Source organism: Oncorhynchus nerka, linkage group LG15 (assembly GCF_034236695.1).
Source record: "Oncorhynchus nerka isolate Pitt River linkage group LG15, Oner_Uvic_2.0, whole genome shotgun sequence".
Lineage (NCBI taxonomy): Eukaryota > Metazoa > Chordata > Actinopteri > Salmoniformes > Salmonidae > Oncorhynchus > Oncorhynchus nerka.
Window position 1 is genome coordinate 7,438,168 of NC_088410.1, and position 17,367 is coordinate 7,455,534.

The 17,367-nt window shown below is 40.0% G+C and overlaps 2 pseudogenes; one reads left to right on the forward strand and one right to left on the reverse strand.

The window, feature by feature from the left end:
- Positions 1 to 3,063: 3,063 nt before the first annotated feature.
- On the reverse strand, positions 3,064 to 10,677 carry LOC135560317 (gastrula zinc finger protein XlCGF17.1-like; annotated as a pseudogene).
- A 76-nt stretch (positions 10,678 to 10,753) lies between these two features.
- LOC115122724 (gastrula zinc finger protein XlCGF71.1-like) lies at positions 10,754 to 16,700 on the forward strand (annotated as a pseudogene).
- The last annotated feature ends 667 nt before the right edge of the window (positions 16,701 to 17,367 follow it).

Here is a 17,367-nt window from a genome sequence, read left to right on the forward strand (position 1 = left end):
AGAGAATCCACACAGGAGAGAAACCTTATAGCTGTGATTGGTGTGGGAAGAGTTTTGTTCAATCTGGCTCTCTGACTTTACACCAGAGAACACACACAGGAGAGAAACCTTATAGCTGCAATCAATGTGGGAAGAGTTTTACTGGATCTGGCTCTCTGACTTCACACCAGAGAACACACACAGGAGATAAACCTTATAGCTGTGACCAGAGTTAATCTGGTAAAATATCAGAAAATACATACATGGAGTTGTTTCATGATATCAATGAATTAATGTCACAATGTGGTATGTTTTAACATTGTATTAGGAATATTTTAATAGTCTCAATGTAGAAGCCTAAAAGTTTGCCCCCTCATCGATTGATTTCTACATGATATGGATTTTAGGCTCAGGGGAAAAATCCAAGCTCTGAAATGGAAGAGTACTAATTTATGTGATTTAACAAAAAAAAAAGAGTTGTGTTACACTTACCACGTTCATGACCCACTTGAATCAAAATGTAGCTAGCTGTTTTCTACAAATTGTCCTCTAACCAGGGATGTACACATTACTCCCAGATTCCGTGTGGTTTTTGAGCTGTTAGTTGTGCGCTGCCCTAAGGGACTCCCAATCATTGCCTGTTATGATACAGCCTGGATTTGAACCAGGGTCTGTAGTGACGCCTCCAGCGAGATGCAGTGCCTTAGACCGCTGCTCCGCTCGTGTGATAAAGGTGTGGGATTCTGGGTAATCCACAGCAGATTTATGGAGAACTTGAAAATTGAGTGGTTCTGGGATAGAAATGTATAAAATTGACATTACATCATAAAATCCACGTTTTAAATCATACATTAGCAGTTTTAGAAACTACTGTTGTTGGTTTGGCGTCAAATAAGCCTGTTTATATGTTATTTGCCAAATCTCTTTTCCATGTGGGTTCTATGCTAAAGATCCCTCTTTCAAGTTGGTATCGAACTGGAAAATGCATCTTTAGGAGTGCTATTTTTACCCTTTTCACTACTGATCATTCATCCACACTGTGGGGGCGGCAGGGTAGCCTAGTGGTTAGAGCTAGTAACCGGACTAGTAACCGAAAGGTTGCAAGTTCAAATCCCCGAGCTGACAAGGTTTAGCCCTTGAACAGGCAGTTAACCCACTGTTCCTAGGCCGCCATTGAAAATAAGAATTTGTTCTTAACTGACTTGCCTGGTAAAATAAAAAAATAAACTGTGTGTCTCATCAATGCAGGTAATTTATGACAAAAGTATAAAGTACATGTTTTATAAACTCATGAACACCAGCCAGTTTATCAGCCCGGTTTTGTTAGTTTAGGTGTATTATACTTCTTCGCCACCTGAGGGGGACATTGAGTAATTTTCCATGTCAATTTGATATATTGTGATACTAAAATGGATGACGCGATATTCTGATGTTGTGAATATGAGACACATGGAAACAATTGATTCATTTATATAGTAAATTAGGAATTAGTAGGAATTGTTAAATCCACTATACGATCACAATGACTTTGATAGACATTTCAATAGTTTTTTTGTTAGTATATTACAGGGCAGATTAATGTAGAATTGCTGTGGGAGTGGTATTTATATCCCGTCACTACTGATCATTCATCCATACTGTGTGTGTCCCATCATTGCAGCTTTGGAAATAAATGAACTATCCATTCATTGCTCCTTCCTGTGTTGACTCACTGACTTGAGGGACCAGGATGGTCACACTAGGTCGATATCTAACTCAAGCTTCACCTCATGCTTTTCATGAACTGTGTGGTTGTGTTATCTAGTGGGAACCCGATAGCAGGGTAGGCTCTGGTGCCTTCTTGCCGTGGGCACAAAACAACAGAGGAAATTAACATGGTTGCTCCTTTTTGTTTTGTCAACTTTTCGGTAGGGATGTTACGTTTGATACCGGAGCTACGAGGCACGTGTCCAAATCGCTAAACAGTAAACTTCAAAGCAGTGTGCCGATGCCTGTATCACTTTATCAGCAGCATTGATCAATGACGTCTGAATATTAATTTTGTCCATCATTCTCTATGTCTCTGATCTTTTGATCTGCAAACACATTTAGGTTTTGTTAGTTTGGTTGTAAATGGTCTCCGTGCTGGTTGGCTACACTTGTTAGGCTAATTGCTATTTGGATAAATAGCTAACGTTAGCTGGCTGGCTAAGATAACTGCATACTGTATAGCTTTGATTATTTGGTTAGATGGCGTTATGTATTTCCAAAACATTGGTTTACTTGAATCACTCAAGTCATGATTGCAAACGATTGGTTAAATTTGAAGTAAAACATTTGAAGTTATTTCTGTTGTAGTTTACATCATAGGTAATAGGCTGGTCCTCCATATTACATCACACCATCATAGGTAATAGGCTGGTCCTCCATATTACATCACACCATCATAGGTAATAGGCTGGTCCTCCATATTACATCACACCATCATAGGTAATAGGCTGGTCCTCCATATTACTTCACACCATCATAGGTAATAGGCTGGTCCTCCATATTACTTCACACCATCATAGGTAATAGGCTGGTCCTCCATATTACTCACACCCATAGGTAATAGGCTGGTCCTCCATATTCACACCATCATAGGTAATAGGCTGGTCCTCCATATTACATCACACCATCATAGGTAATAGGCTGGTCCTCCATATTACATCACACCATACTTTACACATATTACATCACACCATCATAGGTAATAGGCTGGTCCTCCATATTACTTCACACCATCATAGGTAATAGGCTGGTCCTCCATATTACATCACACCATTATAGGTAATAGGCTGGTCCTCCATATGACATCACACCATCATAGGTAATAGGCTGGTCCTCCATATTACATCACACCATTATAGGGAATAGGCTGGTCCTCCATATTACATCACACCATCGTAGGTAATAGGCTGGTCCTCCATATTAATAAAATTGATTATAGACCAATTTATTATACTGCTTTCATGTGTGTATATATACAAACATCTGCAAAAATTATCATACTACATGCATTTTTTTTCCACTTGAAGAAAACAGCTCACTACATTTTGAAGTGCTGCATGTTGATTAAAGTGGGTCACCAACACAGGAAGTGGAACACAGCTATTTTTTTGTTAGTCACTTTTTGTTTAATAATACTCTTTCAATTCAGAGCCTGGATTTCCCCCTGAGGTTAATATCCATATCATGCTGCAATCAATTGAACAGGTAGAACATCATTAAAATACTCCTACTAGAATGTTAAAACATTCTACATTGTGAAATCATTAAAATACTCCTACTACAATGTTAAAACATTCTACATTGTGAAATCATTAAAATACTCCTACTACAATGTTAAAACATTCTACATTGTGACATCATTAAAATACTCCCACTACAATGTTAAAACATTCTACATTGTGACATCATTAAAACACTCCTACTACAATGTTAAAACATTTTACATTGTGAAATTACTTCAGTGATATCATGAAACAACTTCTTCATGTATGTATTTTCTGATGTTTGATCAGAGATCTTTTATCAGAGTATGTCTTGTCACATTGATCACAGCTAAAAGGTTTCTCTCCTGTGTGTGTTCTCTGGTGTTGAAGTCAGCTGGCTAGATGTAGTAAAACTCTTCTCACATTGATCACAACTATAAGGCTTCTCTCCTGTGTGTGTTCTCTGGTGTTGAGTCAGATGGCTAGCTTGAACAAAACTCCTCCCACATTGATCACAGATATAAGGTTTCTCTCCTGTGTGTGTTCTCTGGTGTTGAGTCAGATGGCTAGATTTAACAAAACTCCTCCCACATTGATCACACATATAAGGTTTCTCTCCTGTGTGTTTTCTCTGGTGTAATGTCAGACCGCTAGATGTAGTAAAACTCATCCCACATTGACCACAGCTATAAGGTTTCTCTCCTGTGTGTGTTCTCTGGTGTAATGTCAGACTTCTAGCTGTAGTAAAACTATTCCCACATTGACCACAGCTGTAAGGTTTTCTCCTGTGTGTGTTCTCTGGTGTACTGTCAGATGGCTAGCTTGAACAAAACTCCTCCCACATTGACCACAGCTATAAGGTTTCTCTCCTGTGTGTGTTCTCTGGTGTATTTTAAGTTCTGATGAAGATTTGCAACCTTTGCCACAGTCAGAGCAGCAATGAGATTTCTTCCCTGTGGGTCTCTGCTGGTGTTTCTTGAGGTGTTTTGATTTGGAGAGACTCTTCTCTGCCCTGTCACCATCATGAGGTTGTTGAGGCCCCCCAGAAGATCCACAATAGTCAGGTCTCTCTCCTGTGTGAACAAAAAGTCAGACAGGTGGTTTAAGGCCCACAACAGCAAAAATACACTGTAAAAAGGTGATGCCAACAGCGTAGCCATTATGTTGTTCAAACAATGATGTCTGGAATGAATGTGAATTATTTGACATTCGTCTTAAGACAGTCAAGTGAACAACAGTCATATTTTGTCTTGTTTTCCCCATTAGTGGTAACATTGATGATTGTATGCAAGAAATACGTTTTTAAAGTTGTTGAAATCCTAAGCAGTGTGCCAGACAACTTTTGGTCTACCTTTCAGTAGGTCTATGATTGTTGTTAGGCAAAGTTATGAGTCTACAGTAGGTCTATGGTATTGGGATTTGAAAATAAAAGAAAGCGTTTCGAGGTATTACATTTTTGCATTTGAGCTCCAAGAGTGTGCGGCTTTCTTTTATTTTCAAGTTTCTACTCCGCTAGCCAGCACCTCGTCTTAATAGGTGTGCGTTTCTTTTTCTTCTAGATCATCCTATGGTATTGGGATAACTAGCGGTTTCCGCATTAGCATGGAGGAGTTTCTGCAACCAAATAGCATTTTAGCAAACAGAGGGCGATGCAGAGAGTGATGCACCTATTTGGGGATGTCTGATAGTATTTACGCACCACCACTAATGATTTGTGGAGCTTCTCAAAGTAATTTTTTCTTCACCTCAAACAGCAAGTAAACAAAGTCTTACAAATACTTTGAGGAACTATTGATTATAGTAAAATATTTCCAGCTCTCACTCTTGATAACCACTCGACATGAAAGGGAAAAATGTAATGCTCTGATCCAGCGGAAATGTCATACAATACCTGATTACTTCTTATCCCTTTCACAAATAGCCTACAGCTGTGTCTGTCCCAAACTCACTGGTGCGGGAAACTGAGAGCCCAGAATATTTTATACAATGTTGTTATCATGTTGTTTCAGACAGACCTAGGTGATAGAACATTAAACATTAAACAGTGTATCAACTATGTAGACAGGCCATGTGCAGCCAATGTGATTTATTTTTATCTGGATATTTTCTAGATGTTTTTATTTGTTGGCTTTAGGTAGGCTATTTTTACATAGTTGGCAATGGCAATAAAAAATTATATAAATCTAAATAATGTTTATTTCTATTTATATAGAATATAGATTAGTCACAGACAATGATTTTGAGATACGATTATAAATTAAATTGTTCCAGTAAAATGAGAATATGAAAATCATAACTGGCACCAGATCAGTAGAAATGGTCAGATAAATTTGCACTACAAATGGAAAACGTTGCCGACTGCTGTTTTAGTCTATTACTGAAAACTTCAGGAGCATAACATCAGAATTCACGAAGGCCAGCAGCAGCGGGAGGAAGAGTTTTTTTCTTATGTTTAGGACATCTTGATCTCTGGTTCCCTCAAGTCATTTGTGTGTCGCAATTATTTAGTAAAAACGGGTGATTAATATGTTGATTATGTAACAAATATTTGCTGCTCTGTGGTGTGTAATGAGGAGCAACCAGACACTTTGACGCATTTATGAAATTGCTTATTCCAGTTACTAATAAGCATGAACCCATTAAGAAAATGACTGTAAAAGCTGTAAACTCCCATTCGAATGATGAGGAATTGAAAAATGGTATGGTTGAGAATGATGAGGCAAAAGGAATGGCAAATAAGTCTGGCTGTACAACCGATTGGCAAACGTCCTGCAAATTGAGAAATCATGTGACTAAACTGAATAAAAAGAAGAAAAACGACAAAGACAAATGACAAAGAATGATAGTAAAAAGCTTTTGAGAACCGTACATACAATTTTGGGAAAAAAGGCAAACTCTGCTCCATCATTAACTGAATCAGATGGCTCATTCATCAAAGCCCACTACTTTCATGATTTTTTTCATTGGCAAGATTAGCAAAACTTAGGCATGATATACCAGCAGCGAATGCTGACACTACACTTCAAAGTATATCTGACCAAATTATGAAAGAAACATTGTAAATTAGAATCCATAAAGTCCGTGTGGAAGAGGTGAAAGAATTATTGTTGTCTATCAACAATGATAAGCCACCAGGGTCTGACAATCTAGATGGATAATTACTGAGGATAATAGCGGACTATATTGCCACTCCTATTTTCCGTATCTTTAATTTAAGCCTACTGGAGAGCGTGTGCCCTCAGACCTGGAGGGAAGCTAGTCATTCAATATGTCCTATGCTCTGCATAGTTAGCTCCAGGTAAAATGTTGTACTTATTCAGCCATTCTGTGACCAAAAACAAGCTACATATGGACAGTACCAAAATAAACGGACTCTGGAAATGAAAAAGCACCTCAACCTAGCTGGAAAAGAGACAAACGGGGACCCCCTTCTGTGGTAACAGACTGGGACGATTTGTAATCAAATCTAATTCCCAGGAATGGGGTTTATATGAACCACAGAGACTGTGTGGGATAATAACATGGCTGTGTCCAACCCTGCTTGTTCCCTCAGCTACCAACCACCAATCTGCAACAGGGCCCTTTACCTGTATCAATAGACACTTCATAGTGAGCTACAGGTAGCAATCAGCAATGAATCCCAATAATGAGCCACCTATCCCCTTGTGGACAAATATCTCAATCTATTACTGCTACCCTGGGGAGATTGATATACCCCTTGAACATCGGCTCCAACCCTCGTCGGATGTGGCAGGGCTTGCAAATTATTGCAAACTACAAAGGGAAGCACAGCCGATAGCTGCCTAGTGACACGAGCCTACCAGACGAGCAACATTACTTTCCTCGAAGCGAGCATAGAAGTAACATTGAAACATGCATGACAGCATCAGCTGTTCCATACGACTTTGTGATCACGCTCTCCGCAGCAGATGTGAGTAAGACCTTTAAATAGGTTAACATTCACAAGACCACAGGGCCAGACGGATTACCAGGATGTGTACTCCAAGCATGCGCTGACCAACTGGCAAGGGTCTTCACTGACATTTTCATCCCCTGTCTGAGTCTAATACCAACATGTTTCAAGCAGACCACCACAGTGTTCTTGGGCAAAGGGACTAAGGAAACCTGCCTAAATGACTACATACTCAAAACACACGTCTGCAGCCATGAAGTGCTTTGAAAGGCTGGTCATGTCTCACATCAACACCATTATCCCAGAAACCCTAATTATAGTAATTCTAGATTTGGAATAGAATGTGCAGCACCTTGAATATATTGTTGTTTGACTACCAATTAATAAACCAGGGAGGAATTACTGACAGAGTAGGAGCATGGTGGAGACATCCAAGAGAGGAACATCAGGAAGGGATATGACAGCAAGTAGTGGAGACGAAAGAGATAACAAGTTGGTGAAGCAACAGATGTGCTGGAATGAAAACAATATAGATGCTACTTTGAGAACACAAACTCTCACATCTTTCACAGCAGAGTGAGGGAGTCCAGGGGATGACTGGAGGAACAATGGAGGAAGTATTGTGGGATTCTCTTGTCGTGAGTACAGTTGTCGAGACTGCATGGAGGAATGTGAAGAACAGTCACTAACTTTACTTACATGTACATATTACCTCAACTAACTGATGCCCATTGACTCTGTACAGTTGTTGATACTGAGTGGACGATAGTGAAGAACAGTGGAGTGAAAAGGGCTAAAGTTGGTAATGAACAGCAGTTTATGGTCGGAGTGGGAATTATCAGCAAGGATGTTTTTTTGGGGTGACCGGTTTGCGGTCTCAAAGATGGTGAAGTGGAATCGGTTCGAGTGACCAGGAGCGGTATGATGCCGATTATGTGTCAACAGCGCAAAAGGAGAAAGCTTATTGTGGTTTAGGGTAACATTTCAGGTAGATGCATGTTGATTAAAACAAATGATAGACTGAAGGTTTTACTGTGGTTTGGTGAAGTGGTTCTCCCATCTTGTGAAAAACCTGGGTAAGTGAGATATACAGAAGCCGCTGCAGTGTTACAATTGTAAAAAAGGTTGGACATGTGGCAAGTGTTTGTTGAAGGAATAAATATGTCGTAGTCAGATGAAGCATGTTGTAATTGTGATAGGAATCACGTTCCCGAGTTCCCGGAGTGCACTGTACGGATGAAGGATGTCACAGTAGCTAGGATGATCAGGCCCATCCAGCAGGTATCCTATGTGGAGGCAGTGAAAATAGCTGAAGGAGTAGAGAGGAGAAGGTAGTGGATGTCCCACAGTCTGCAGTGAAGCCATGCAGGAGAAGGATCCCAACACACTAATATTGAACAAGGTGGACTTTGTTGTGTTTATAGCGCAAGTGATAAATTGCATTAATAAATTATTAGCAACCTTCGTCTAAAACTAGCAGTTTCTGCATTAGTTTGGAGGAGTTTCTACAACAAAATTGTGTTTGCATTGCCCTCACTGCCGCATGGATAAATTGCATTAATACTAAACTAATAAAACATCTAAGAAGCTAGACATCATTGTGAAGGCGGCAAATGGATTTCTGGATCTCCAGGACTTCAGACAAAATGTTACAGGGAGAACTGAATGAAGACATTCCAGCCCTCTCAGGTTCATGAACCTGTGTGGGGATCTGAATAGTACCATTTTTTTTTGCAATTCAGGGTAGTGGAGTGAATTTGGTTCGTGTTTATTTTAGGTAATTAGTATGATTTGTTAATCCCATTTTTTTGTGTTTTGGTTACTGTAGGTGGCAGCAATACACCTGATGAGTGTAGTCTGACAAACCTCAGCGAAGAAGACATGGTAGGAACCAAAGTGATGGTCAGTATTTCCAGTTGATCCTAATTAGATGTTACATTACATGTTGTTTTCTTACTTCATGTAGCTGGCTAGCAAGCCAACATATTCATACTTTGCCTACTCCTTTCTGATAAGATACCGCTGCACAAACATGCTTATCTAGGCCTACAACAGCCCTGGTACCAGGCAGTATTAGCTAGCTATGTTTGCTCTGACTCTTCATACATTTAGCACGCTAGCGAGCCCGCTAACTAGCGATTAGCAGCTAACATTATTTGAGCAACACCTTGCTAAGAAAAGACAATCTTTCGCCTTTAATGTAATGGCATGAAATTAATTGTCAGAATGTTATAAAATGACTTAACAGCTCTAACAATTTGACCCCAACAGGAAATCTACACTAGCAGTTATAGAAAGACCCATTTACTATATAACCACTGATTCTTTGAGCGTTATTAAATTCATCAGGTATTCTGCTCTCTAATCAAGTCAATAAACATTGGGTAGTTAGTTAGAATATAGTTACTAGACTGGCAAGTTTGATGTATAAGTAGCCAACTAACGTTAGGTAGCTAGTTAACATACCGATACACACTGCTGTAAAGATATGCTATGCGTTTTGTAAGGATAGTGTAGCTAACATAACGTGTAACGTATGCATATATTCCCACATTTTCTTCAAATCTGAAAACGTTGAAGCCACGCCCATTTCCTGAAGAATTGCATTACGGGCCCTAAAGTACTGCGTGTATAGTACTAATTTAGTACTATTTTGATGTATAAGTAGCCAACTAACGTTAGGTAGTTAGTTAACATACCGATACATACTGCTGTAAAGATATGCTATGCGTTTTGTAAGGATAGTGTAGCTAACATAACATTAACATCACAAATAGTGCAGTTAGTATGAGTATTCTAACACAGCTCAGGTCTCTGGGCAGCCATTTTGTTTGTTTAAAAACTAGGTTGCCCCTTTAAAAAAAGCAACACAACAATCAATCAACCAATCTGCAGTTCAACCAATAACAAAGCTGTAATTCCACCACTATTTTGTTTTGGTAATAAGATGATGGGAAATGTGACTACTCTCAAATTCATAGACAGACCTATGGATAAAAGGACTGACCATCCATGATATCAACATTATAGTTAACCATGTTGAGGCTATACAGTGTTGGTTTACATTGTTTCTAAACATTGGAGTAAAAAAAATCTTATTTGGTGATCTGATGGGGTAAACAGTTGAACTAAGCTCATAAGGCATGCGTTATATTCTCCAAGAATCAATGCCTATAAATACATTTAAAAGTCAATATGGATGTAGTAATTGCAAATTTCCCCTTTAACACCACACATCAGTTCAACAACCGCAGAGTTTGTGCTTCTGTTAAGACTGTACTTACTAGTGTTAATCAGGGCCGGTTCATCGTTAGAACCATCGGACGCCTTAAGATGCGTTTGGGAAACCGGGCCCAGACATCCAGTTTCCTCCTCTTCTTCATTGTTCGATGAGACCGTCACCTCCCCCTCCTCTGCTTCTTCTTCTTCTTCCACTGAAACGTAGTCTTCCTCTTCTTTAACTGAGACGTCATTTTCTTCTTCTTTCACAGTAACAGCCTCAACCTCTACTTTTTTTTTGTATTGTAACAGCCTCCTCTTCCTCCACCTCTTTCACGAGAGCTTCTTTCTCCATCCAGACGACCGTCTCTTCTTCAGCAGGAACGTGGTTAAGTTTGAGACTGGAGCTATGAGGCATGTACTGAAGTCGCTAAGCGGAATAATTCAAAGCAGTCTCACTTTATCAGCAGCACGTGATCAATGACGTCTGAAGAATAATTTCGTCAAACACCTGATTGGTATTTGTAGAAAAGGCCCATGGAGTTGGGGGAATAATCCTTTAATTCATTGCCATTTACTCAGCTGGGCCAGGGGCGCTTTAATTAGGTCAGGTGGAAATGTCCGACAGATCTCAACTCCATAAAAGGAGGAAATTACCAACGCCTGATCTCGCTGCTTTCTCTTCCTTAACTCCATCTCATCCAGAAGTTCTGTGCGTCCATGAATCCACGTAAGTCCACCGACTCTGTTACCTTTCATGTTACATTTCTGAATTATCTGTGGCGATCGGGAGAGTGGGCCATTCAGTTACTGTTAATAGTTATTACCGCGGAGCGCGGCTTGGAGCGCACGCTTCAAACATATTGTGTAATGTGAATTGTCAATGATCACGGCCCTACGGATCCTCATAGGCCAATTATGTAATCGATATGGTTCATGTGTATTGAAATTAATTATATGTACACATGAAGACAATTGAAAGAGTGAAATGAGAAACGTCATTGTTTGTTAACTGATTGACTTTGATCATGGGGATTATAGATTGTATAACCATTCACTGTTTGTATTCTTTCATGATTTATGATAAATAGTTACGAGCCTAAATGACTCGCGGATGATTACTATTGACTTCTTAATGAACTGGACTGTTGAGTTCCCTAACTTATGTTAATAATGATAATAATAATAATAATAATGATAATAATAATTATCAATAATAATGGTCTCTCCTATCATTGCTATGCAGACGACACACAATTAATCTTCTCCTTTCCCCCCTCTGATGACCAGGTGGCGAATCGCATCTCTGCATGTCTGGCAGACATATCAGTGTGGATGACGGATCACCACCTCAAGCTGAACCTCGGCAAGACGGAGCTGCTCTTCCTCCCGGGGAAGGACTGCCCGTTCCATGATCTCGCCATCACGGTTGACAACTCCATCGTGTCCTCCTCCCAGAGCGCTAAGAACCTTGGCGTGATCCTGGACAACACCCTGTCGTTCTCAACTAACATCAAGGCGGTGGCCCGTTCCTGTAGGTTCATGCTCTACAACATCCGCAGAGTACGACCCTGCCTCACACAGGAAGCGGCGCAGGTCCTAATCCAGGCACTTGTCATCTCCCGTCTGGATTACTGCAACTCTCTGTTGGCTGGGCTCTCTGCCTGTGCCATTAAACCCCTACAACTCATCCAGAACGCCGCAGCCCGTCTGGTGTTCAACCTTCCCAAGTTCTCTCACGTCACCCCGCTCCTCCGCTCTCTCCACTGGCTTCCAGTTGAAGCTCGCATCCGCTACAAGACCATGGTGCTTGCCTACGGAGCTGTGAGGGGAACGGCACCTCAGTACCTCCAGGCTCTGATCAGGCCCTACACCCAAACAAGGGCACTGCGTTCATCCACCTCTGGCCTGCTCGCCTCCCTACCACTGAGGAAGTACAGTTCCCGCTCAGCCCAGTCAAAACTGTTCGCTGCTCTGGCCCCCCAATGGTGGAACAAACTCCCTCACGACGCCAGGACAGCGGAGTCAATCACCACCTTCCGGAGACACCTGAAACCCCACCTCTTTAAGGAATACCTAGGATAGGATAAAGTAATCCTTCTCACCCCCCTTAAAAGACTTAGATGCACTATTGTAAAGTGGCTGTTCCACTGGATGTCATAAGGTGAAAGCACCAATTTGTAAGTCGCTCTGGATAAGAGTGTCTGCTAAATGACTTAAATGTAAATGTAAATGTAATGACTGATATGATTTGATCTTTGATTATGAATTTGATTGGACACATGTTATTTGTTTCCTTTGTGATGCAGCACAGACTACTCAGTAAATATACCACTTTATGGTTAAAGGAATTCCTGCCTCAGTCTCATCCATTCCTCTGTCACCTGACACGTGACCACCTGTTCACCTTCACTGTCAGTCATCCTACCTGTCCAGCTACCCACACAGATTCCAATAGTCTTTCACATATTATATAGATGCACAATCGAGAGCATCCTGTAGGGCTGTATCACTGTCTGGTACGGCAACTGCTCCGCCCACAACCGTAAGGAGAGCCAGAGGGTAGTGAGGTCTGCACACCGCATCACCGGGGGCAAACTACCTGCCCTCCAGGACACCTACACCACCCAATGTCTCAGGAAGGTCATGAAGATCAAGGACAACAACCACCCGAGCCACTGCTTGTTCACCTCGCTATCATCCAGAAGGCGAGGTCAGTACAGGTTCATCAAAGCAGGGGTCGAGAGACTGAAAAACAGCTTCTATCTCAAGGCCATCACTGTTAAATAGCCACCACTAATAGAGTGGCTGCTGCCAACATACTGACAACTCCAGCCACTTTAATAATGGAAATTTATGTAAAAATGTATCACTAGCCACTTTTAACAATGCCACTTTGTTTACATACCCTACATTACTCATCTCATATGTACAGTGCCTTGCGAAAGTATTCGGAAAGTATTCGTCCCCCTTGAACTTTGCGACCTTTTGCCACATTTCAGGCTGCAAACATAAAGATATAAAATTGTATTTTTTTGTGAAGAATCAACAACAAGTGGGACACAATCATGAGGTGGAACGACATTTATTGGATATTTCAAACTTTTTTAACAAATCAAAAACTGAAAAATTGGTCGCAAAGTTCAAGGGGGCCGAATACTTTCGCAAGGCACTGTAACTACAACCTAAAACTTCTTACCTGGGAATATTAAAGACTCATGGTATAGGAACCACCAGCTTTCATATTCTCATGTTCTGAGCAAGGAACTTAAACGTTAGCTTTCTTACATGGCACATATTGCACTTTTACTTTCTTCTCCAACACTTTGTTTTTGCATTATTTAAACCAAATTGAACATGTTTCATTATTTATTTGAGGCTAAATTGATTTTATTGATGTATTATATTAAGTTAAAATAAGTGTTCATTCAGTATTGTTGTAATTGTCATTTCTAAAAATCATTTTTTAAATTTAAATCGTCCGATTAATCGGTATCGGCTTTTTTTTGGGGGGGTCCTCCAATAATCGGTATGAAAAATCATAATCGGTCGACCTCTACTATATAGCCTAGAAACCTGGTTAAACTATCATTATGACATCATGGATGAATTCTAGAATATACTATATAGCCTAGAAACCTGGTTAAACTATCATTATGACATCATGGATGCATTCTAGAATATACTATATAGCCTAGAAACCTGGTTAAACTATCATTATGACATCGTGGATGCATTCTAGACGGTTTCGATACATCCACAAAATAAATGCCTGAGAAATCTGTAATTCGTATTTAGATTTCCCATTTATTTTAACAGTAATAGTTTATTTATTATAATAGTAAACATGGGTAGCTTGAATTCCCAGAGTTCCTCTGTCCAGTATCTGTGTTCTTTTGCCAATCTTAATTTATTTTATTTTATTGGCCAGTCTGAGATATGGCTTTTTCTTTGCAACTCTGCCTCGAAGGCCAGCATCGTTGAGACTGGTGATTTGACATTGTCAAGGTACTGGAGTGACCATCACAAAGCCCTGACTTCAATCCCATAGAAAGTTTGTGGGCAGAACTGAAAAAGTGTGTGTGAGCAAGGAGGCCTTACAAACCTGACTCTGTTACACCAGCTCTGTCAGGAGGAATTTAAATGCAATGCTACCAAATACTAATTGAGTGTGTGTAAACTTCTGATCCACTGGGAATGTGATGAAAGAAATAAAAGCTGAAATAAATAATTCTCTCTACTATTATTCTGACATTTCACATTCATAAAAATAAAGTGGTGATTCTAACTGACCTAAAACAGGGAATTGTTACTAGGATTAAAATGTCAGGAATTTGAAAAACTGAGTTTACATGCCTTAGTTCAACTGAACATATATGGAAATTGTGCGGCAATTTTGTCTGGCACACTGCTTAGGGGTTCAGCAACTGTAAGCCTACACTCACTGCTTAGGGGTTCAGCAACTGTTACTCACTGCTTAGGGGTTCAGCAACTAATAATGTGCTTAGGGGTTCAGCAACTGTAATAACCTACACTCACTGCTTAGGGGTTCAGCAACTGTAAAAAAAAAAACTGTAAAATAAACAGTGCAGACAATTGTCAAATAATCATGTGGTTTAAAAAAAAAAAATCAAAATTGCAGACAATTGTCAAATTATTACATTCATTACAGACAATTGTTGTACAACATCATGGCTACGCTGTTGGCATCACCTTTTACAGTGGACTTCTGCTGTTGTGGCCTTTAATCATCTGTCTGACTTTGTTGTTCACACAGGAGAGAGACGTGACTATCGTGGATCCTCTGGGGAGCCTCAACAACATCATGATGCTGACAAGAAAGTGAAGAGTCTCTCCACATCCAGATCAAAACACCTCAAGAAACACCAGCGGAGACCCAAAACGAAAACTCACTGCTGCTCTGATTGTGGGAAGAGTTACTTAAGATCAGATTCACTGAAACTACACCAGAGAAGTCACACTGGAGAGAAACCTTTTTGCTGCTCTGACTGTGGGAAGAAATTCACCTCCTCGGCAGACCTTAAAAGACATCAGAGAATCCACACAGGAGAGAAAGCTTTTAGCTGCTCTGACTGTGGAAAGAGTTTTGTTTCGTCAGGACATTTAAAATCTCACCAGAGAACACACAAAGTAGAGAAACCCTATAGCTGTACTTCAATGTGGGAAGAGTTTTACTCACTCAAGCAGCTTGATAGTACACCAGAGAACACACACAGGAGAGAAACCTTACAGCTGTGATCACTGTGGGAAGAGTTTTACTACATCTAGCCAGCTGACTTTGCACCAGAGAACACACACAGGACAGAATCCTTATAGCTGTACTCAATGTGGGAAGAGTTTTACTCAGTCAAACAGCCTGGTATCACATCAGAGAACACACACAGGAGAGAAACCTCATAGCTGTGATCAATGTGACAAGAGATACTCTGATAAAAGATCTCTGATTAAACATCAGAAAATACATAGTTGAAGGAGTTGTTTCATGATATCAATGAAATGATGTCACAATGTAGAATGTTTTAACATTGTAGAGGAAGTATTTTAATGACGTCACAATGTAGAATGTTTTAACATTGTAGAGGAATTATTTTAATGACGTCACAATGTAGAACCCTAAATGTTTGTCCTCTGTTCTATTGATTTCAACATGATATGGATATTAGCCTCAGGGGGGAAATCTAGGCCTGAATTGGTCACAAAAATTGACTAACAAAAAAAGAGTTGTTCCACTTACCACGTTGGTGACCCACCTCATTCAATATGCAACACTTCAAAATGTATCTGTCTGTTTTCTCCTAATTGTCCTCTAACCAGTGGTGTACACATTATTCCCAGATTCCGTGTGGTTTTTGCTGCGTTAGTTTTAACAGGACTTGCAGCCTCATCTCCCCCCTCTCGGCACAATTGATTTCAACGTGATATCGATGAGTGATGACAAATAAGTGTTGCATTCCTTTGTTTAGCGACCCCTACATTTAAATGCATCACTCCAAGATGTAGCTGACTGTCTTCTGCAGGTTGTCCTCTAACCAGTGAGGTAAAAGATATCTTCCATTTCCAGGTGTTTTTTTGTGTGTGTCAGTTCCAACATCATGTACAACCTGATTTCTAATCGATATCAGTGATTTATTGCTACTGTCAAAACAACAGTGTTTCTGGTGCTTGTGGAGCTTGTTTTAAAAAGTAAAATGGTTATTGTTGCACGTTTGTTTAAATGTTATGATTTTCAATTTATCAAACTGTTAATGCATATTGGTTATTGATTTGGACACCCCAAAATGTCATTAAAAAGATGCCCGAAGTCCAATATATGTTCGGTTGAAAGTGAAAGTTGAGATGTCTTTTCGGGTTGTTGTTTTTCAATGACTTGAAAACAACTTAATTTCAACGTACTTGCAGCCTGGACGCAGTATAATAAATTGAGTCTATAATCAATTTGATTAACAATCTTACATCACTCCAGTATTTCTTGACAACATTCAAGTGCTAATTGTCTTTATTCCACTACTGAAGAAGCATGTCTCAAATCACCTCATATTTCAAACATTCAGCCTGAAAAAATATACATGTTTTATTATTCCATGCCTCACCATTAAGTGAAGTATTGCCAATACATATTAACAAAGCGGTGTACATTTGGTTTTGATAATTCATATTTACAATTATGTAACATTTAGTAATCATAGTTATTCATGCAACCAACTGGCAGTTGGAGGTGTGATGTAGTTAGGGGAGATGGAGGTGTGTTCTAGTGGGTCTGGACAGGTGTGATCTAGTTAAGGGAGATGGAGGTGTGTTCTTGTGGGTCTGGGCAGGTGTGATGTAGATAATGGAGATGGAGGTGTGTTTTAGTGGGTCTGGGCAGGTGTGATGTAGTTAATGGAGAAGGAGGTGTGTTCTAGTGGGTCTGGGCAGGTGTGATGTACTTCATGTTGCTCTTAATGCCTCTTCATGCCTCCAATTGCTCTTAAATACAAGTAAAACTAAATGCATGCTCTTCAA